This window comes from Pongo pygmaeus, chromosome X (assembly GCF_028885625.2).
Source record: "Pongo pygmaeus isolate AG05252 chromosome X, NHGRI_mPonPyg2-v2.0_pri, whole genome shotgun sequence".
Lineage (NCBI taxonomy): Eukaryota > Metazoa > Chordata > Mammalia > Primates > Hominidae > Pongo > Pongo pygmaeus.
The window spans coordinates 60388086-60409852 of record NC_072396.2 but is presented as its reverse complement, the minus strand read 5'-3'; positions in this window follow the sequence as shown (position 1 = coordinate 60409852).

Here is a 21767-nt window from a genome sequence, read left to right as displayed (position 1 = left end):
TTGCAGAATTTGCAAGTGTTCATTTGGAGCGCTTTGACGCGTACGGTGGAAAAGGAAACAACTTCACATAAAAAGTAAACAGAAGCACTCTAAGAAACAGCTTTCTGATGTGTGCATTCAACTAACAGAGTGGAACCTTCCTTTGGTTAGAGCAGCTTTGTAACAGTGTATTTGCAGAAACTGCAAGAGGATACTTGGAGCTCTTTGAAGTGTTCGTTGGAAACGGGACTATCTTCACATAAAAACGAGACAGAAGTGTTCTCTGAAACTGCTTTGTGTTGTATGCATTCAATTCAAACAGGTGAACCTTTCTTTGGATAGAGCAGTTTGAAACACTCTTTTCGTAGAATCTGCAAGTGTTCATTCGGTGGGCTTTGAGGCCTATGGTGGAATAGGAAACATCTTCACATAAAACCTAGACAGAAGCATTCTTTGAAACTTCTTTATGATGTGTGCATTCAACTCACAGAGTTGAACCTTCCTTTTCATGGAGCAGTTTGGAAAGAGCCTTTGTGCAGCCTCTGCAAGTGGATATTTGGAGCTCTTTCAGGCCTTCGTTAGAAACGGGAATATCTTCCCATAAAAACTGGACAGAAGCATTCTCACAAACTGCTTTGTGATGTGTGTGTTCAACTCACAGAGTGGGACCTTTCCTTTGCTAGAGCAGTTTTGAAACACTCTTTTTGTAGAATCTGCAAGTGTTCGTTTGGAGCGCTTTGAGGCCTATGGTGGAAAAGGAAATATCTTCACATAGAAACGAGACAGAAGCATTCTCAGAAACCTCTTTATGATGTGTGCATTCAACTCAGAGAGATAAGCCTTCCTTTTGATAGAGCAGTTTTGAAACTCTGTTTTTGTAGAATCTGCAAGTGGATATTTGGAGCCCTTTCAGGCCTTCGTTGGAAACGGGAATATCTTCACATGAAAACGAAACAGAAGCGTTCTGTGAAACTGCTTTGTGTAGTATGAATCCAACTCACAGAGTTGAACACTTCTTTTGAAGGAGCAGTTTTGAAACACTCTTATGGTAGAATCTGCAATTGTTCATTAGGAGCGCTTTGAGGCCTATGGTGGAAGACTAAATACCTTCACATAATATCCAGACACAAGCATTCTCTGAAAGTTCTTTAGGATGTGTGCTTTCAACTCACAGTGTTCCACCTTTCTTTTGAAAGAGCAGTTTTGAAACACTCTTTTTAAAGTTTCTGCAAGTGGATATTTGGAGCTCTTTCAGGCCTTCGTTGGAAACGTGAATATCTTCACATAAAAACGACACAGAAGCATTCTCAGAAACTGCTTTGTGTTGTGAGCGCTCAACACACAGAGTTGAACCCTGCTTTTCATAGAGCACTTTAGAAACACTCTCTTAGCAGAATTTGCAAGTGTTCATTTGGAGCGCTATGACGCGTACGGTGGAAAAGGAAACAACTTCACATAAAAACTAAACAGAAGCACTCTAAGAAACAGCTTTCTGATGTGTGCATTCAACTAACAGAGTGGAACCTTCCTTTGGATAGAGCAGCTTTGTAACAGTGTATTTGCAGAAACTGCAAGAGGATATTTGGAGCTCTGTGAAGTGTTCGTTGGAAACGGGACTATCTTCACATAAAAACGAGACAGAAGTGTTCTCTGAAACTGCTTTGTGTTGTATGCATTCAATTCAAACAGGTGAACCTTTCTTTGGATAGAGCAGTTTGAAACACTCTTTTCGTAGAATCTGGAAGTGTTCATTCGGTGGGCTTTGAGGCCTATGGTGGAATAGGAAACATCTTCACATAAAACCTAGACAGAAGAATTCTTTGAAACTTCTTTATGATGTGTGCATTCAACTCACAGAGTTGAACCTTCCTTTTCATGGAGCAGTTTGGAAAGAGCCTTTGTGCAGCCTCTGCAAGTGGATATTTGGAGGTCTTTCAGGCCTTCGTTAGAAACGGGAATATCTTCCCATAAAAACTGGACAGAAGCATTCTCACAAACTGCTTTGTGATGTGTGTGTTCAACTCACAGAGTGGAACCTTTCCTTTGCTAGAGCAGTTTTGAAACACTCTTTTTGTAGAATCTGCAAATGTTCGTTTGGAGCGCTTTGAGGCCTATGGTGGAAAAGGAATTATCTTCAAATAGAAACGAGACAGAAGCATTCTCAGAAACCTCTTTATGATCTGTGCATTCAACTCAGAGAGATAAGACTTCCTTTTGATAGAGCAGTTTTGAAACTCTGTTTTTGTAGAATCTGCAAGTGGATATTTGGAGCCCTTTCAGGCCTTCGTTGGAAACGGGAATATCTTCACATGAAAACGAAACAGAAGCGTTCTGTGAAACTGCTTTGTGTAGTATGAATCCAACTCACAGAGTTGAACACTTCTTTTGAAGGAGCAGTTTTGAAACACTCTTTTGGTAGAATCTGCAATTGTTCATTAGGAGCGCTTTGAGGCCTATGGTGGAAGACTAAATACCTTCACATAATATCCAGACACAAGCATTCTCTGAAAGTTCTTTAGGATGTGTGCTTTCAACTCACAGTGTTCCACCTTTCTTTTGAAAGAGCAGTTTTGAAACAATCTTTTTAAAGTTTCTGCAAGTGGATATTTGGAGCTCTTTCAGGCCTTCGTTTTAAACGTGAATATCTTCACATAAAAACTAGACAGAAGCATTCTCAGAAACTGCTTTGTGTTGCGAGCGCTCAACACACAGAGTTGAACCCTGCTTTTGATAGAGCACTTTAGAAACACTCTCTTTGCAGAATTTGCAAGTGTTCATTTGGAGCACTTTGACGAGTACGGTGGAAAAGGAAACAACTTCACATAAAAACTAAACAGAAGCACTCTAAGAAACAGCTTTCTGATGTGTGCATTCAACTAACAGAGTGGAACCTTCCTTTGGATAGAGCAGCTTGGTAACAGTGTATTTGCAGAAACTGCAAGAAGATATTTGGAGCTCTTTGAAGGGTTCGTTGGAAACGGGACTATCTTCACATAAAAACGAGACAGAAGTGTTCTCTGAAACTGCTTTGTGTTGTATGCATTCAACTCACACAGGTGAACCTTTCTTTGGATAGAGCAGTTTGAAACACTCTTTTCGTAGAATCTGCAAGTGTTCATTCGGTGGGCTTTGAGGCCTATGGTGGAATAGGAAACATCTTCACATGAAACCTAGACAGAAGCATTCTTTGAAACTTCTTTATGATGTGTGCATTCAACTCACAGAGTTGAACCTTCCTTTTCATGGAGCAGTTTGGAAAGAGCCTTTGTGCAGCCTCTGCAAGTGGATATTTGGAGCTCTTTCAGGCCTTCGTTAGAAACGGGAATATCTTCCCATTAAAACTGGATAGAAGCATTCTCACAAACTGCTTTGTGATGTGTGTGTTCAACTCACAGAGTGGAACCTTTCCTTTGGTAGAGCAGTTTTGAAACACTCTTTTTGTAGAATCTGCAAGTGTTCGTTTGGAGCGCTTTGAGGCCTATGGTGGAAAAGGAAATATCTTCACATAGAAACGAGACAGAAGCATTCTCAGAAACCTCTTTATGATGTGTGCATTCAACTCAGAGAGATAAGCCTTCCTTTTGATAGAGCAGTTTTGAAACTCTGTTTTTGTAGAATCTGCAAGTGGATATTTGGAGCCCTATCAGGCCTTCGTTGGAAACGGGAATATCTTCACATGAAAACGAAACAGAAGCGTTCTGTGAAACTGCTTTGTGTAGTATGAATCCAACTCACAGAGTTGAACACTTCTTTTGAAGGAGCAGTTTTGAAACACTCTTTTGGTAGAATCTGCAATTGTTCATTAGGAGCTCTTTGAGGCCTATGGTGGAAGACTAAATACCTTCACATAATATCCAGACACAAGCATTCTCTGAAAGTTCTTTAGGATGTGTGCTTTCAACTCACAGTGTTCCACCTTTCTTTTGAAAGAGCAGTTTTGAAACACTCTTTTTAAAGTTTCTGCAAGTGGATATTTGGAGCTCTTTCAGGCCTTCGTTGGAAACGTGGATATCTTCACATAAAAACTAGACAGAAGCATTCTCAGAAACTGCTTTGTGTTGTGAGCGCTCAACACAGAGAGTTGAACCCTGCTTTTGATAGAGCACTTTAGAAACACTCTCTTTGCAGAACTTGCAAGTGTTCATTTGGAGCGCTTTGACGCGTACGGTGGAAAAGGAAACAACTTCACATAAAAAGTAAACAGAAGCACTCTAAGAAACAGCTTTCTGATGTGTGCATTCAACTAACAGAGTGGAACCTTCCTTTGGATAGAGCAGCTTTGTAACAGTGTATTTGCAGAAACTGCAAGAGGATACTTGGAGCTCTGTGAAGTGTTCGTTGGAAACGGGACTATCTTCACTTAAAAACGAGACAAAAGTGTTCTCTGAAACTGCTTTGTGTTGTATGCATTCAATTCAAACAGGTGAACCTTTCTTTGGATAGAGCAGTTTGAAACACTCTTTTCGTAGAATCTGGAAGTGTTCATTCGGTGGGCTTTGAGGCCTATGGTGGAATAGGAAACATCTTCACATAAAACATAGACAGAAGCATTCTTTGAAACTTCTTTATGATGTGTGCATTCAACTCACAGAGTTGAACCTTCCTTTTCATGGAGCAGTTTGGAAAGAGCCTTTGTGCAGCCTCTGCAAGTGGATATTTGGAGGTCTTTCAGGCCTTCGTTAGAAACGGGAATATCTTCCCATAAAAACTGGACAGAAGCATTCTCACAAACTGCTTTGTGATGTGTGTGTTCAACTCACAGAGTGGAACCTTTCCTTTGCTAGAGCAGTTTTGAAACACTCTTTTTGTAGAATCTGCAAGTGTTCTTTTTTAGCGCTTTGAGGCCTATGGTGGAAAAGGAAATATCTTCAAATAGAAACGAGACAGAAGCATTCTCAGAAACCTCTTTATGATGTGTGCATTCAACTCAGAGAGATAAGCCTTCCTTTTGATAGAGCAGTTTTGAAACTCTGTTTTTGTAGAATCTGCAAGTGGATATTTGGAGCCCTTTCAGGCCTTCGTTGGAAACGGGAATATCTTCACATGAAAACGAAACAGAAGCGTTCTGTGAAACTGCTTTGTGTAGTATGAATCCAACTCACAGAGTTGAACACTTCTTTTGAAGGAGCAGTTTTGAAACACTCTTTTGGTAGAATCTACAATTGTTCATTAGGAGCGCTTTGAGGCCTATGTTGGAAGACTAAATACCTTCACATAATATCCAGACACAAGCATTCTCTGAAAGTTCTTTAGGATGTGTGCTTTCAACTCACAGTGTTCCACCTTTCTTTTGAAAGAGCAGTTTTGAAACACTCTTTTTAAAGTTTCTGCAAGTGGATATTTGGAGCTCTTTCAGGCCGTGGTTGGAAATGTGAATATCTTCACATAAAACTAGACAGAAGCATTCTCAGAAACTGCTTTGTGTTGTGTGCGCTCAACACACAGAGTTGAACCCTGCTTTTGATAGAGCACTTTAGAAATACTCTCTTTGCAGAATTTGCAAGTGTTCATTTGGAGCGCTTTGACGCGTACGGTGGATAAGGTAACAACTTCAGAAAAAAACTAAACAGAATCACTCTAAGAAACAGCTTTCTGATGTGTGCATTTAACTAACAGAGTGGAGCCTTCCTTTGGATAGAGCAGCTTCGTAACAGTGTATTTGCAAAAACTGCAAGAGGATATTTGGAGCTCTTTGAAGCGTTCGTGGGAAACGGGACTATCTTCACATAAAAACGAGACAGAAGTGTTCTCTGAAACTGCTTTGTGTTGTATGCATTCAACTCACACAGGTGAACCTTTCTTTGGATAGAGCAGTTTGAAACACTCTTTTCGTAGAATCTGCAAGTGTTCATTCGGTGGGCTTTGAGGCCTATGGTGGAATAGGAAACATCTTCACATAAAACCTAGACAGAAGCATTCTTTGAAACTTCTTTATGATGTGTGCATTCAACTCACACAGTTGAACTTTCCTTTTCATGGAGTAGTTTGGAAAGAGCGTTTGTGCAGCCTCTGCAAGTGGATATTTGGAGCTCTTTCAGGCCTTCGTTAGAAACGGGAATATCTTCCCATAAAAACTGGACAGAAGAATTCTCACAAACTGCTTTGTGATGTGTGTGTTCAACACACAGAGTGGAACCTTTCCTTTGCTAGAGCAGTTTTGAAACACTCTTGTTGTAGAATCTGCAAGTGTTCGTTTGGAGCTCTTTGAGGCCTATGGTGGAAAAGGAAATATCTTCACATAGAAACGAGATAGAAGCATTCTCAGAAACCCCTTTATGATGTGTGCATTCAACTCAGAGAGATAAGCCTTCCTTTTGATAGAGCAGTTTTGAAACTCTGTTTTTGCAGAATCTGCAAGAGGATATTTGGAGCCGTTTCAGGCCTTCGTTGGAAACGGGAATATCTTCACATGAAAACGAAACAGAAGCGTTCTGTGAAACTGGTTTGTGTAGCATGAATCCAACTCACAGAGTTGAACACTTCTTTTGAAGGAGCAGTTTTGAAACACTCTTTTGGTAGAATCTGCAATTGTTCATTAGGAGCGCTTTGAGGCCTATGGTGGAAGACTAAATAACTTCACATAATATCCAGACACAAGCATTCTCTGAAAGTTCTTTAGGATGTGTGCTTTCAACTCACAGTGTTCCACCTTTCTTTTGAAAGAGCAGTTTTGAAACACTCTTTTTAAAGTTTCTGCACGTGGATATTTGGAGCTCTTTCAGGCCTTCGTTGGAAACGTGAATATCTTCACATAAAAACTACACAGAAGCATTCTCAGAAACTGCTTTTTGTTGTGTGCGCTCAATACACAGAGTTGAACCCTGCTTTTGATAGAGCACTTTAGAAACACTCTCTTTGCAGAATTTGCAAGTGTTCATTTGGAGCGCTTTGACGCGTACAGTGGAAAAGGAAACAACTTCACATAAAAACTAAACAGAAGCACTCTAAGAAACAGCTTTCTGATGTGTGCATTCAACTAATAGAGTGGAAATTTCCTTTGGATAGAGCAGCTTTGTAACAGTGTATTTGCAGAAACTGCAAGAGGATATTTGGAGCTCTTTGAAGCATTCGTTGGAAACGGGACTATCTTCACATAAAAACGAGACAGAAGTGTTCTCTGAAACTGCTTTGTGTTGTATGCCTTCAACTCACACAGGTGAACCTTTCTTTGGATAGAGAAGTTTGAAACACTCTTTTCGTAGAATCTGCAAGTGTTCATTCGGTGGGCTTTGAGGCCTATGTTGGAATAGGAAACATCTCCACATAAAACCTAGACAGAAGCATTCTTTGAAACTTCTTTATGATGTGTGCATTCAACTCACAGTGTTGAACCTTCCTTTTCATGGAGCAGTTTGGAAAGAGCCTTTGTGCAGCCTCTGAAAGTGGATATTTGGAGCTCTTTCAGGCCTTCGTTAGAAACGGGAATATCTTCCCATTAAAACTGGATAGAAGCATTCTCACAAACTGCTTTGTGATGTGTGTGTTCAACTCACAGAGTGGAACCTTTCCTTTGCTAGAGCAGTTTTGAAACACTCTTTTTGTAGAATCTGCAAGTGTTCGTTTGGGGCGCTTTGAGGCCTATGGTGGAAAAGGAAATATCTTCACATAGAAACGAGACAGAACCATTCTCAGAAACCTCTTTATGATGTGTGCATTCAACTCAGAGAGATAAGCCTTCCTTTTGATAGTGCAGTTTTGAAACTCTGTTTTTGTAGAATCTGCAAGTGGATATTTGGAACCCTTTCAGGCCTTCGTTGGAAACGGGAATATCTTCACATGAAAACGAAACAGAAACGTTCTGTGAAACTGCTTTGTGTAGTATGAATCCAACTCACAGAGTTGAACACTTCTTTTGAAGGAGCAGTTTTGAAACACTCTTTTGGTAGAATCTGCGATTGTTCATTAGGAGCGCTTTGAGGCCTATGGTGGAAGACTAAATACCTTCACATAATATCCAGACACAAGCATTCTCTGAAAGTTCTTTAGGATGTGTGCTTTCAACTCACAGTGTTCCACCTTTCTTTTGAAAGAGCAGTTTTGAAACACTCTTTTTAAAGTTTCTGCAAGTGGATATTTGGAGCTCTTTCAGGCCTTCGTTGGAAACGTGAATATCTTCACATAAAAACTAGACAGAAGCATTCTCAGAAACTGCTTTGTGTTGTGAGCGCTCAACACACAGAGTTGAACCCTGCTTTTGATAGAGCACTTTAGAAACACTCTCTTTGCAGAATTTGCAAGTGTTCATTTGGAGCGCTTTGACGCGTACGGTGGAAAAGGAAACAACTTCACATAAAAAGTAAACAGAAGCACTCTAAGAAACAGCTTTCTGATGTGTGCATTCAACTAACAGAGTGGAACCTTCCTTTGGATAGAGCAGCTTTGTAACAGTGTATTTGCAGAAACTGCAAGAGTGTACTTGGAGCTCTTTGAAGTGTTCGTTGGAAACGGGACTATCTTCACATAAAAACGAGACAGAAGTGTTCTCTGAAACTGCTTTGTGTTGTATGCATTCAATTCAAACAGGTGAACCTTTCTTTGGATAGAGCAGTTTGAAACACTCTTTTCGTAGAATCTGCAAGTGTTCATTCGGTGGCCTTTGAGGCCTATGGTGGAATAGGAAACATCTCCACATAAAACCTAGACAGAAGCATTCTTTGAAACTTCTTTATGATGTGTGCATTCAACTCAGAGAGTTGAACCTTCCTTTTCATGTAGTAGATTGGAAAGAGTCTTTTTGCAGCATCTGCAAGTGGATATTTGGAGCTCTTTCAGGCCTTCGTTAGAAACGGGAGTATCTTCCCATAAAAACTGTACAGAAGCATTCTCACAAACTGCTTTGTGATGTGTGTGTTCAACTCACAGAGTGGAACCTTTCCTTTGCTAGAGCAGTTTTGAAACACTCTTGTTTTAGAATCTGCAAGTGTTCGTTTGGAGCGCTTTGAGGCCTATGGTGGAAAAGGAAATATCTTCACATAGAAACGAGACAGAAGCATTCTCAGAAACCTCTTTATGATGTGTGCATTCAACTCAGAGAGATAAGCCTTCCTTTTGATAGAGCAGTCTTGAAACTCTGTTTTTGCAGAATCCGCAAGTATATGTTTGGAGCCCTTTCAGGCCTTCGTTGGAAACGGGAATATCTTCACATGAAAACGAAACAGAAGCGTTATGTGAAACTGCTTTGTGTAGTATGAATCCAACTCACAGAGTTGAACACTTCTTTTGAAGGAGCAGTTTTGAAACACTCTTTTGGTAGAATCTGCAATTGTTCATTAGGAGCGCTTTGAGGCCTATGGTGGAAGACTAAATACCTTCACATAATATCCAGACACAAGCATTCTCTGAAAGTTCTTTAGGATGTGTGCTTTCAACTCACAGTGTTCCACCTTTCTTTTGAAAGAGCAGTTTTGAAACACTCTTTTTAAAGTTTCTGCAAGTGGATATTTGGAGCTCTTTCAGGCCTTCGTTGGAAACGTGAATATCTTCACATAAAAACTAGACAGAAGCATTCTCAGAAACTGCTTTGTGTTGTGAGCACTCAACACACAGAATTGAACCCTGCTTTTGATAGAGCACTTTAGAAACACTCTCTTTGCAGAATTTGCAAGTGGTCATTTGGAGTGCTTTGACACGTACGGTGGAAAAGGAAACAACTTCACATAAAAAGTAAACAGAAGCACTCTAAGAAACAGCTTTCTGATGTGTGCATTCAACTAATAGAGTGGAACCTTCCTTTGGATAGAGCAGCTTTGTAACAGTGTATTTGCAGAAACTGCAAGAGGATATTTGGAGCTCTTTGAAGCATTCGTTGGAAACGGGACTATCTTCACATAAAAACGAGACAGAAGTGTTCTCTGAAACTGCTTTGTGTTGTATGCCTTCAACTCACACAGGTGAACCTTTCTTTGGATAGAGCAGTTTGAAACACTCTTTTCGTAGAATCTGCAAGTGTTCATTCGGTGGGCTTTGAGGCCTATGTTGGAATAGGAAACATCTCCACATAAAACCTAGACAGAAGCATTCTTTGAAACTTCTTTATGATGTGTGCATTCAACTCACAGTGTTGAACCTTCCTTTTCATGGAGCAGTTTGGAAAGAGCCTTTGTGCAGCCTCTGAAAGTGGATATTTGGAGCTCTTTCAGGCCTTCGTTAGAAACGGGAATATCTTCCCATTAAAACTGGATAGAAGCATTCTCACAAACTGCTTTGTGATGTGTGTGTTCAACTCACAGAGTGGAACCTTTCCTTTGCTAGAGCAGTTTTGAAACACTCTTTTTGTAGAATCTGCAAGTGTTCGTTTGGGGCGCTGTGAGGCCTATGGTGGAAAAGGAAATATCTTCACATAGAAACGAGACAGAAGCATTCTCAGAAACCTCTTTATGATGTGTGCATTCAACTCAGAGAGATAAGCCTTCCTTTTGATAGAGCAGTTTTGAAACTCTGTTTTTGTAGAATCTGCAAGTGGATATTTGGAACCCTTTCAGGCCTTCGTTGGAAACGGGAATATCTTCACATGAAAACGAAACAGAAACGTTCTGTGAAACTGCTTTGTGTAGTATGAATCCAACTCACAGAGTTGAACACTTCTTTTGAAGGAGCAGTTTTGAAACACTCTTTTGGTAGAATCTGCAATTGTTCATTAGGAGCGCTTTGAGGCCTATGGTGGAAGACTAAATACCTTCACATAATATCCAGACACAAGCATTCTCTGAAAGTTCTTTAGGATGTGTGCTTTCAACTCACAGTGTTCCACCTTTCTTTTGAAAGAGCAGTTTCGAAACACTCTTTTTAAAGTTTCTGCAAGTGGATATTTGGAGCTCTTTCAGGCCTTCGTTGGAAACGTGAATATCCTCACATAAAAAGTAGACAGAAGCATTCTCAGAAACTGTTTTTGTTGTGAGCGCTCAACACACAGAGTTGAACCCTGCTTTTGATAGAGCACTTTAGAAACACTCTCTTTGCAGAAATTGCAATTGTTCATTTGGAGCGCTTTGACGAGTACGGTAGAATAGGTAACAACTTCACATAAAAACTAAACAGAAGCACTTTAAGAAACAGCTTTCTGATGTGTGCATTCACCTAACAGAGTGGAACCTTCCTTTGGATAGAGCAGCTTGGTAACAGTGTATTTCCAGAAACTGCAAGAAGATATTTGGAGCTCTTTGAAGCGTTCGTTGGAAACGGGACTATCTTCACATAAAAACGAGACAGAAGTGTTTTCTGAAACTGCTTTCTGTTCTATGTATTCAACTTACACAGGTGAACCTTTCTTTGGATAGAGCAGTTTGAAACACTCTTTTCGTAGAATCTGCAAGTGTTCATTCGGTGGGCTTTGAGGCCTATGGTGGAATAGGAAACATCTTCACATAAAACCTAGACAGAAGCATTCTTTGAAACTTCTTTATGATGTGTGCATTCAACTCACAGTGTTGAACGTTCCTTTTCATGGAGCAGTTTGGAAAGAGCCTTTGTGCAGCCTCTGCAAGTGGATATTTGGAGCTCCTTCAGGCCTTCGTTAGAAACGGGAGTATCTTCCCATAAAAACTGGACAGAAGCATTCTCACAAACTGCTTTGTGATGTGTGTGTTCAACTCACAGAGTGGAACCTTTCCTTTGCTAGAGCAGTTTTGAAACACTCTTGTTTTAGAATCTGCAAGTGTTCGTTTGGAGCGCTTTGAGGCCTACGGTGGAAAAGGAAATATCTTCACATAGAAACGAGACAGAAGCATTCTCAGAAACCTCTTTATGATGTGTGCATTCAACTCAGAGAGATAAGCCTTCGTTTTGATAGAGCAGTCTTGAAACTCTGTTTTTGCAGAATCTGCAAGTGTATGTTTGGAGCCCTTTCAGGCCTTCGTTGGAAACGGGAATATCTTCACATGAAAACGAAACCGAAGCGTTCTGTGAAACTGCTTTGTGTAGTATGAATCCAACTCACAGAGTTGAACACTTCTTTTGAAGGAGCAGTTTTGAAACACTCTTTTGGTAGAATCTGCAATTGTTCATTAGGAGCGCTTTGAGGCCTATGGTGGAAGACTAAATACCTTCACATAATATCCAGACACAAGCATTCTCTGAAAGTTCTTTACGATGTGTGCTTTCAACTCACAGTGTTCCACCTTTCTTTTGAAAGAGCAGTTTTGAAACACTCTTTTTAAAGTTTCTGCAAGTGGATATTTGGAGCTCTTTCAGGCCTTCGTTGGAAACGTGAATATCTTCACATACAAACTAGACAGAAGCATTCTCAGAAACTGCTTTGTGTTGTGAGCACTCAACACACAGAGTTGAACCCTGCTTTTGATAGAGCACTTTAGAAACACTCTCTTTGCAGTATTTGCAAGTGGTCATTTGGAGTGCTTTGACACGTACGGTGGAAAAGGAAACAACTTCACATAAAAACTAAACAGAAGCACTCTAAGAAACAGCTTTCTGATGTGTGCATTCAACTAACAGAGTGGAACCTTCCTTTGGATAGAGCAGCTTTGTAACAGTGTATTTGCAGAAACTGCAAGAGGATATTTGGAGCTCTTTGAAGCATTCGTTGGAAACGGGACTATCTTCACATAAAAACGAGACAGAAGTGTTCTCTGAAACTGCTTTGTGTTGTATGCCTTCAACTCACACAGGTGAACCTTTCTTTGGATAGAGCAGTTTGAAACACTCTTTTCGTAGAATCTGCAAGTGTTCATTCGGTGGGCTTTGAGGCCTATGTTGGAATAGGAAACATCTCCACATAAAACCTAGACAGAAGCATTCTTTGAAACTTCTTTATGATGTGTGCATTCAACTCACAGTGTTGAACCTTCCTTTTCATGGAGCAGTTTGGAAAGAGCCTTTGTGCAGCCTCTGAAAGTGGATATTTGGAGCTCTTTCAGGCCTTCGTTAGAAACGGGAATAACTTCCCATTAAAACTGGATAGAAGCATTCTCACAAACTGCTTTGTGATGTGTGTGTTCAACTCACAGAGTGGAACCTTTCCTTTGCTAGAGCAGTTTTGAAACACTCTTTTTGTAGAATCTGCAAGTGTTCGTTTGGAGCGCTTTGAGGCCTATGGTGGAAAAGGAAATATCTTCACATAGAAACGAGACAGAAGTATTCTCAGAAACCTCTTTATGATGTGTGCATTCAACTCAAAGAGATAAGCCTTCCTTTTGATAGAGCAGTTTTGAAACTCTGTTTTTGTAGAATCTGCAAGTGGATATTTGGAGCCCTTTCAGGCCTTCGTTGGAAACGATAATATCTTCACATGAAAACGAAACAGAAGCGTTCTGTGAAACTGCTTTGTGTAGTATGAATCCAACTCACAGAGTTGAACACTTCTTTTGAAGGAGCAGTTTTGAAACACTCTTTTGGTAGAATCTGCAATTGTTCATTTGGAGCGCTTTGAGGCCTATGGTGGAAGACTAAATACCTTCACATAATATCCAGACACAAGCATTCTCTGAAAGTTCTTTAGGATGTGTGCTTTCAACTCACAGTGTTCCACCTTTCTTTTGAAAGAGCAGTTTTGAAACACTCTTTTTAAAGTTTCTGCAAGTGGATATTTGGAGCTCTTTCAGGCCTTCGTTGGAAACGTGAATATCTTCACATAAAAACTAGACAGAAGCATTCTCAGAAACTGCTTTGTGTTGTGAGCGCTCAACACACAGAGTTGAACCCTGCTTTTGATAGAGCACTTTAGAAACACTCTCTTAGCAGAATTTGCAAGTGTTCATTTGGAGCGCTATGACGCGTACGGTGAAAAGGAAACAACTTCACATAAAAACTAAACAGAAGCACTCTAAGAAACAGCTTTCTGATGTGTGCATTCAACTAACAGAGTGGAACCTTCCTTTGGATAGATCAGCTTTGTAACAGTGTATTTGCAGAAACTGCAAGAGGATATTTGGAGCTCTGTGAAGTGTTCGTTGGAAACGGGACTATCTTCACATAAAAACGAGACAGAAGTGTTCTCTGAAACTGCTTTGTGTTGTATGCATTCAATTCAAACAGGTGAACCTTTCTTTGGATAGAGCAGTTTGAAACACTGTTTTCGTAGAATCTGGAAGTGTTCATTCGGTGGGCTTTGAGGCCTATGGTGGAATAGGAAACATCTTCACATAAAACCTAGACAGAAGCATTCTTTGAAACTTCTTTATGATGTGTGCATTCAACTCACAGAGTTGAACCTTCCTTTTCATGGAGCAGTTTGGAAAGAGCCTTTGTGCAGCCTCTGCAAGTGGATATTTGGAGGTCTTTCAGGCCTTCGTTAGAAACGGGAATATCTTCCCATAAAAACTGGACAGAAGCATTCTCACAAACTGCTTTGTGATGTGTGTGTTCAACTCACAGAGTGGAACCTTTCCTTTGCTAGAGCAGTTTGGAAACACTCTTTTTGTAGAATCTGCAAGTGTTCGTTTGGAGCGCTTTGAGGCCTATGGTGGAAAAGGAAATATCTTCACATAGAAACGATACAGAAGCATTCTCAGAAACCTCTTTATGATGTGTGCATTCAACTCAGAGAGATAAGCCTTCCTTTTGATAGAGCAGTTTTGAAACTCTGTTTTTGTAGAATCTGCAAGTGGATATTTGGAGCCCTTTCAGGCCTTCGTTGGAAACGGGAATATCTTCACATGAAAACGAAACAGAAGCGTTCTGTGAAACTGCTTTGTGTAGTATGAATCCAACTCACAGAGTTGAACACTTCTTTTGAAGGAGCAGTTTTGAAACACTCTTTTGGTAGAATCTGCAATTGTTCATTAGGAGCGCTTTGAGGCCTATGGTGGAAGACTAAATACCTTCACATAATATCCAGACACAAGCATTCTCTGAAAGTTCTTTAGGATGTGTGCTTTCAACTCACAGTGTTCCACCTTTCTTTTGAAAGAGCAGTTTTGAAACACTCTTTTTAAAGTTTCGGCAAGTGGATATTTGGAGCTCTTTCAGGCCTTCGTTGGAAACGTGAATATCTTCACATAAAAACTAGACAGAAGCATTCTCACAAACTGCTTTGTGTTGTGAGCACTCAACACACAGAGTTGAACCCTGCTTTTGACAGAGCACTTTAGAAACACTCTCTTTGCAGAATTTGCAAGTGTTAATTTGGAGCGCTTTTACACGTACGGTGGAAAAGGAAACAACTTCACATAAAAACTAAACAGAAGCACTCTAAGAAACAGCTTTCTGATGTGTGCATTCAACTAACAGAGTGGAACCTTCCTTTGGATAGAGCAGCTTTGTAACAGTGTATTTGCAGAAACTGCAAGAGGATATTTGGAGCTCTTTGAAGCGCTCGTTGGAAACGGGACTATCTTCACATAAAAACGAGACAGAAGTGTTCTCTGAAACTGCTTTGTGTTTTATGTATTCAACTCACAAAGGTGAACCTTTCTTTGGATAGAGCAGTTTGAAACACTCTTTTCGTAGAATCTGCAAGTGTTCATTCTGTGGGCTTTGAGGCCTATGGTGGAATAGGAAACATCTTCACATAAAATCTAGACAGAAGCATTCTTTGAAACTTCTTTATGATGTGTGCATTCAACTCACAGAGTTGATCCTTCCTTTTCATGGAGCAGTTTGGAAAGAGCCTTTGTGCAGCCTCTGCAAGTGGATATTTGGAGGTCTTTCAGGCCTTCGTTAGAAACGGGAATATCTTCCCATAAAAACTGGACAGAAGCATTCTCACAAACTGCTTTGTGATGTGTGTGTTCAACTCACAGAGTGGAACCTTTCCTTTGCTAGAGCAGTTTTGAAACACTCTTTTTGTAGAATCTGCAAGTGTTCGTTTGGAGCGCTTTGAGGCCTATGGTGGAAAAGGAAATATCTTCACATAGAAACGAGACAGAAGCATTCTCAGAAACCTCTTTATGATGTGTGCATTCAACTCAGAGAGATAAGCCTTCCTTTTGATAGAGCAGTTTTGAAACTCTGTTTTTGTAGAATCTGCAAGTGGATATTTGGAGCCCTTTCAGGCCTTCGTTGGAAACGGGAATATCTTCACATGAAAACGAAACAGAAGCGTTCTGTGAAACTGCTTTGTGTAGTATGAATCCAACTCACAGAGTTGAACACTTCTTTTGAAGGAGCAGTTTTGAAACACTCTTTTGGTAGAATCTGCAATTGTTCATTAGGAGCGCTTTGAGGCCTATGGTGGAAGACTAAATACCTTCACATAATATCCAGACACAAGCATTCTCTGAAAGTTCTTTAGGATGTGTGCTTTCAACTCACAGTGTTCCACCTTTCTTTTGAAAGAGCAGTTTTGAAACACTCTTTTTAAAGTTTCTGCAAGTGGATATTTGGAGCTCTTTCAGGCCTTCGTTTTAAACGTGAATATCTTCACATAAAAACTAGACAGAAGCATTCTCAGAAACTGCTTTGTGTTGCGAGCGCTCAACACACAGAGTTGAACCCTGCTTTTGATAGAGCACTTTAGAAACACTCTCTTTGCAGAATTTGCAAGTGTTCATTTGGAGCACTTTGACGAGTACGGTGGAAAAGGAAACAACTTCACAAAAAAACTAAACAGAAGCACTCTAAGAAACAGCTTTCTGATGTGTGCATTCAACTAACAGAGTGGAACCTTCCTTTGGATAGAGCAGCTTGGTAACAGTGTATTTGCAGAAACTGCAAGAAGATATTTGGAGCTCTTTGAAGCGTTCGTTGGAAACGGGACTATCTTCACATAAAAACGAGACAGAAGTGTTCTCTGAAACTGCTTTGTGTTGTATGCATTCAACTCACACAGGTGAACCTTTCTTTGGATAGAGCAGTTTGAAACAATCTTTTCGTAGAATCTGCAAGTGTTCATTCGGTGGGCTTTGAGGCCTATGGTGGAATAGGAAACATCTTCACATAAAACCTAGACAGAAGCATTCTTTGAAACTTCTTTATGATGTGTGCATTCAACTCACAGAGTTGAACCTTCCTTTTCATGGAGCAGTTTGGAAAGAGCCTTTGTGCAGCCTCTGCAAGTGGATATTTGGAGCTCTTTCAGGCCTTCGTTAGAAACGGGAATATCTTCCCCTAAAAACTGGACAGAAGCATTCTCACAAACTGCTTTGTGATGTGTGTGTTCAACTCACAGAGTGGAACCTTTCCTTTGCTAGAGCAGTTTTGAAACACTCTTGTTTTAGAATCTGTAAGTGTTCGTTTGGAGCGCTTTGAGGCCTATGGTGGAAAAGGAAATATCTTCTCATAGAAACGAGACAGAAGCATTCTCAGAAACCTCTTTATGATGTGTGCATTCAACTCAGAGAGATAAGCCTTCCTTTTGATAGAGCAGTGTTGAAACTCTGTTTTTGCAGAATCTGCAAGTGGATATTTGGAGCCCTTTCAGGCCTTCATTGGAAACGGGAATATGTTCACATGAAAACGAAACAGAAGCGTTCTGTGAAACTGCTTTGTGTAGTATGAATCCAACTCACAGAGTTGAACACTTCTTTTGAAAGAGCAGTTTCGAAACACTCTTTTGGTAGAATCTACAATTGTTCATTAGGAGCGCTTTGAGGCCTATGGTGGAAGACTAAATACCTTCACATAATATCCAGACACAAGCATTCTCTGAAAGTTCTTTAGGATGTGTGCTTTCAACTCACAGTGTTCCACCTTTCTTTTGAAAGAGCAGTTTTGAAACACTCTTTTTAAAGTTTCTGCAAGTGGATATTTGGAGCTCTTTCAGGCCTTGGTTGGAAACGTGAATATCTTCACATAAAAACTAGACAGAAGCATTCTCAGAAACTGCTTTGTGTTGTGTGCGCTCAACACACAGAGTTGAACCCTGCTTTTGTTAGAGCACTTTAGAAACACTCTCTTTGCAGAATTTGCAAGTGTTCATTTGGAGCGCTTTGACGCGTACGGTGGATAAGGTAACAACTTCACAAAAAAACTAAACAGAATCACTCTAAGAAACAGCTTTCTGATGTGTGCATTTAACTAACAGAGTGGAGCCTTCCTTTGGATAGAGCAGCTTCGTAACAGTGTATTTGCAAAAACTGCAAGAGGATATTTGGAGCTCTTTGAAGCGTTCGTGGGAAACGGGACTATCTTCACATAAAAACGAGACAGAAGCGTTCTCTGAAACTGCTTTGTGTTGTATGCATTCAACTCACACAGGTGAACCTTTCTTTGGATAGAGCAGTTTGAAACACTCTCTTCGTAGAATCTGCAAGTGTTCATTCGGTGGGCTTTGAGGCCTATGGTGGAATAGGGAACATCTTCACATAAAACGTAGACAGAAGCATTCTTTGAAACTTCTTTATGATGTGTGCATTCAACTCACAGAGTTGAACCTTCCTTTTCATGGAGCAGTTTGGAAAGAGCGTTTGTGCAGCATTCGCAAGTGGATATTTGGAGCTCTTTCAGGCCTTCATTAGAAACGGGAATATCTTCCCATAAAAACTGGACATAAGCATTCTCACAAACTGCTTTGTGATGTGTGTGTTCAACTCACAGAGTGGAACCTTTCCTTTGCTAGAGCAGTTTTGAAACACTCTTGTTGTAGAACCTGCAATTGTTCGTTTGGAGCGCTTTGAGGCCTATGGTGGAAAAGGAAATATCTTCACATAGAAACGAGACAGAAGCATTCTCAGAAACCTCTTTATAATGTGTGCATTCAACTCAGAGAGATAAGCCTTCCTTTTGATAGAGCAGTTTTGAAACTCTGTTTTTGCAGAATCTGCAAGTGGATATTTGGAGCCCTATCAGGCCTTCGTTTGAAACGGGAATATCTTCACATGAAAAAGAAACAGAAGCGTTCTGTGAAACTGCTTTGTGTAGTATGAATCCAACTCACAGAGTTGAACACTTCTTTTGAAGGAGCAGTTTTGAAACCCTCTTTTGGTAGAATCTGCAATTGTTCATTAGGAGCGCTTTGAGGCCTATGGTGGAAGACTAAATACCTTCACATAATAGCCAGACACAAGCATTCTGTGAAAGTTCTTTAGGATGTGTGCTTTCAACACACAGTGTTCCACCTTTCTTTTGAAAGAGCAGTTTTGAAACACTCTTTTTAAAGTTTCTGCAAGTGGATATTTGGAGCTCTTTCAGGTCTTGGTTGGAAACGTGAATATCTTCACATAAAACCTAGACAGAAGCATTCTCAGAAACTGCTTTGTGTTGTGTGCGCTCCACACACAGAGTTGAACCCTGCTTTTGATAGAGCACTTTAGAAACACTCTCTTTGCAGAATTTGCAAGTGTTCATTTTGAGCGCTTTGACGCGTACGGTGGAAAAGGAAACAACTTCACATAAAAAGTAAACAGAAGCACTCTAAGAAACAGCTTTCTGATGTGTGCATTCAACTAACAGAGTGGAACCTTCCTTTGGATAGAGCAGCTTTGTAACAGTGTATTTGCAGAAACTGCAAGAGTATACTTGGAGCTCTTTGAAGTGTTCGTTGGAAACGGGACTATCTTCACATAAAAACGAGACAGAAGTGTTCTCTGAAACTGCTTTGTGTTGTATGCATTCAATTCAAACAGGTGAACCTTTCTTTGGATAGAGCAGTTTGAAACACTCTTTTCGTAGAATATGCAAGTGTTCATTCTGTGGCCTTTGAGGCCGATGGTGGAATAGGAAACATCTCCACATAAAACCTAGACAGACGCATTCTTTGAAACTTCTTTATGATGTGTGCATTCAACTCAGAGAGTTGAAACTTCCTTTTCATGGAGTAGTTTGGAAAGAGTCTTTTTGCAGCATCTGCAAGTGGATATTTGGAGCTCTTTCAGGCCTTCGTTAGAAACGGGAGTATCTTCCGATAAAAACTGTACAGAAGCATTCTCACAAACTGCTTTGTGATGTGTGTGTTCAACTCACAGAGTGGAACCTTTCCTTTGCTAGAGCAGTTTTGAAACACTCTTGTTTTAGAATCTGCAAGTGTTCGTTTGGAGCGCTTTGAGGCCTATGGTGGAAAAGGAAATATCTTCACATAGAAACGAGACAGAAGCATTCTCAGAAGCCTCTTTATGATGTGTGCATTCAACTCAGAGAGATAAGCCTTCCTTTTGATAGAGAAGTTTTGAAACTCTGTTTTTGCAGAATCTGCAAGTGTATGTTTGGAGCCCTTTCAGGCCTTCGTTGGAAACGGGAATATCTTCACATGAAAACGAAACAGAAGCGTTCTGTGAAACTGCTTTGTGTAGTATGAATCCAACTCACAGAGTTGAACACTTCTTTTGAAGGAGCAGTTTTGAAACCCTCTTTTGGTAGAATCGGCAATTGTTCATTAGGAGCGCTTTGAGGCCTATGGTGGAAGACTAAATACCTTCACATAATAGCCAGACACAAGCATTCTGTGAAAGTTCTTTAGGATGTGTGCTTTCAACTCACAGTGTTCCACCTCTCTTTTCAAAGAGCAGTTTTGAAACACTCTTTTTAAAGTTTCTGCAAGTGGATATTTGGAGCTCTTTCAGGTCTTGGTTGGAAACGTGAATATCTTCACATAAAACCTAGACAGAAGCATTCTCAGAAACTGCTTTGTGTTGTGTGCGCTCAACACACAGAGTTGAACCCTGCTTTTGATAGAGCACTTTAGAAACACTCTCTTTGCAGAATTTGCAAGTGTTCATTTGGAGCGCTTTGACGAGTACGGTGGAAAAGGAAACAACTTCACATAAAAACTAAACAGAAGCACTCTAAGAAACAGTTTTCTGATGTGTGCATTCAACTAAGAGAGTGGAACCTTCCTTTGGATAGAGCAGCTTTGTAACAGTGTATTTGCAGAAACTGCAAGAGGATATTTGGTGCTCTTTGAAGCGTTCGTGGGAAACGGGACTATCTTCCCATAAAAACGAGACAGAAGTGTTCTCTGAAACTGCTTTGTGTTGTATGCGTTCAACTCACACAGGTGAACCTTTCTTTGGATAGAGCAGTTTGAAACACTGTTTTCGTAGAATTTGCAAGTGTTCATTCGGTGGGCTTTGAGGCGTATGCTGGAATAGGAAACATCTCCACATAAAACCTAGACAGAAGCATTCTTTGAAACTTCTTTATGATGTGTGCATTCAACTCACACAGTTGAACTTTCCTTTTCATGGAGCAGTTTGGAAAGAGCGTTTGTGCAGCCTCTGCCAGTGGATATTTGGAGCTCTTTCAGGCCTTCGTTAGAAACGGGAGTATCTTCCCATAAAAACTGTACAGAAGCATTCTCACAAACTGCTTTGTGATGTGTGTGTTCAACTCACAGAGTGGAACCTTTCCTTTGCTAGAGCAGTTTTGAAACACTCTTGTTTTAGAGTCTGCAAGTGTTCGTTTGGAGCGCTTTGAGGCCTATGGTGGAAAAGGAAATATCTTCACATAGAAACGAGACAGAAGCATTCTCAGAAACCTCTTTATGATGTGTGCATTCAACTCAGAGAGATAAGCCTTCCTTTTGATAGAGAAGTTTTGAAACTCTGTTTTTGCAGAATCTGCAAGTGTATGTTTGGAGCCCTTTCAGGCCTTCGTTGGAAACGGGAATATCTTCACATGAAAACGAAACAGAAGCGTTCTGTGAAACTGCTTTGTGTAGTATGAATCCAACTCACAGAGTTGAACACTTCTTTTGAAGGAGCAGTTTTGAAACACTCTTTTGGTAGAATCTGCAATTGTTCATTAGGAGCGCTTTGAGGCCTATGGTGGAAGACTAAATACCTTCACATAATATCCAGACACAAGCATTCTCTGAAAGTTCTTTAGGATGTGTGCTTTCAACTCACAGTGTTCCACCTTTCTTTTGAAAGAGCAGTTTTGAAACACTCTTTTTAAAGTTTCTGCAAGTGTATCTTTGGAGCTCTTTCAGGCCTTCGTTGGAAAGGTGAATATCTTCACAT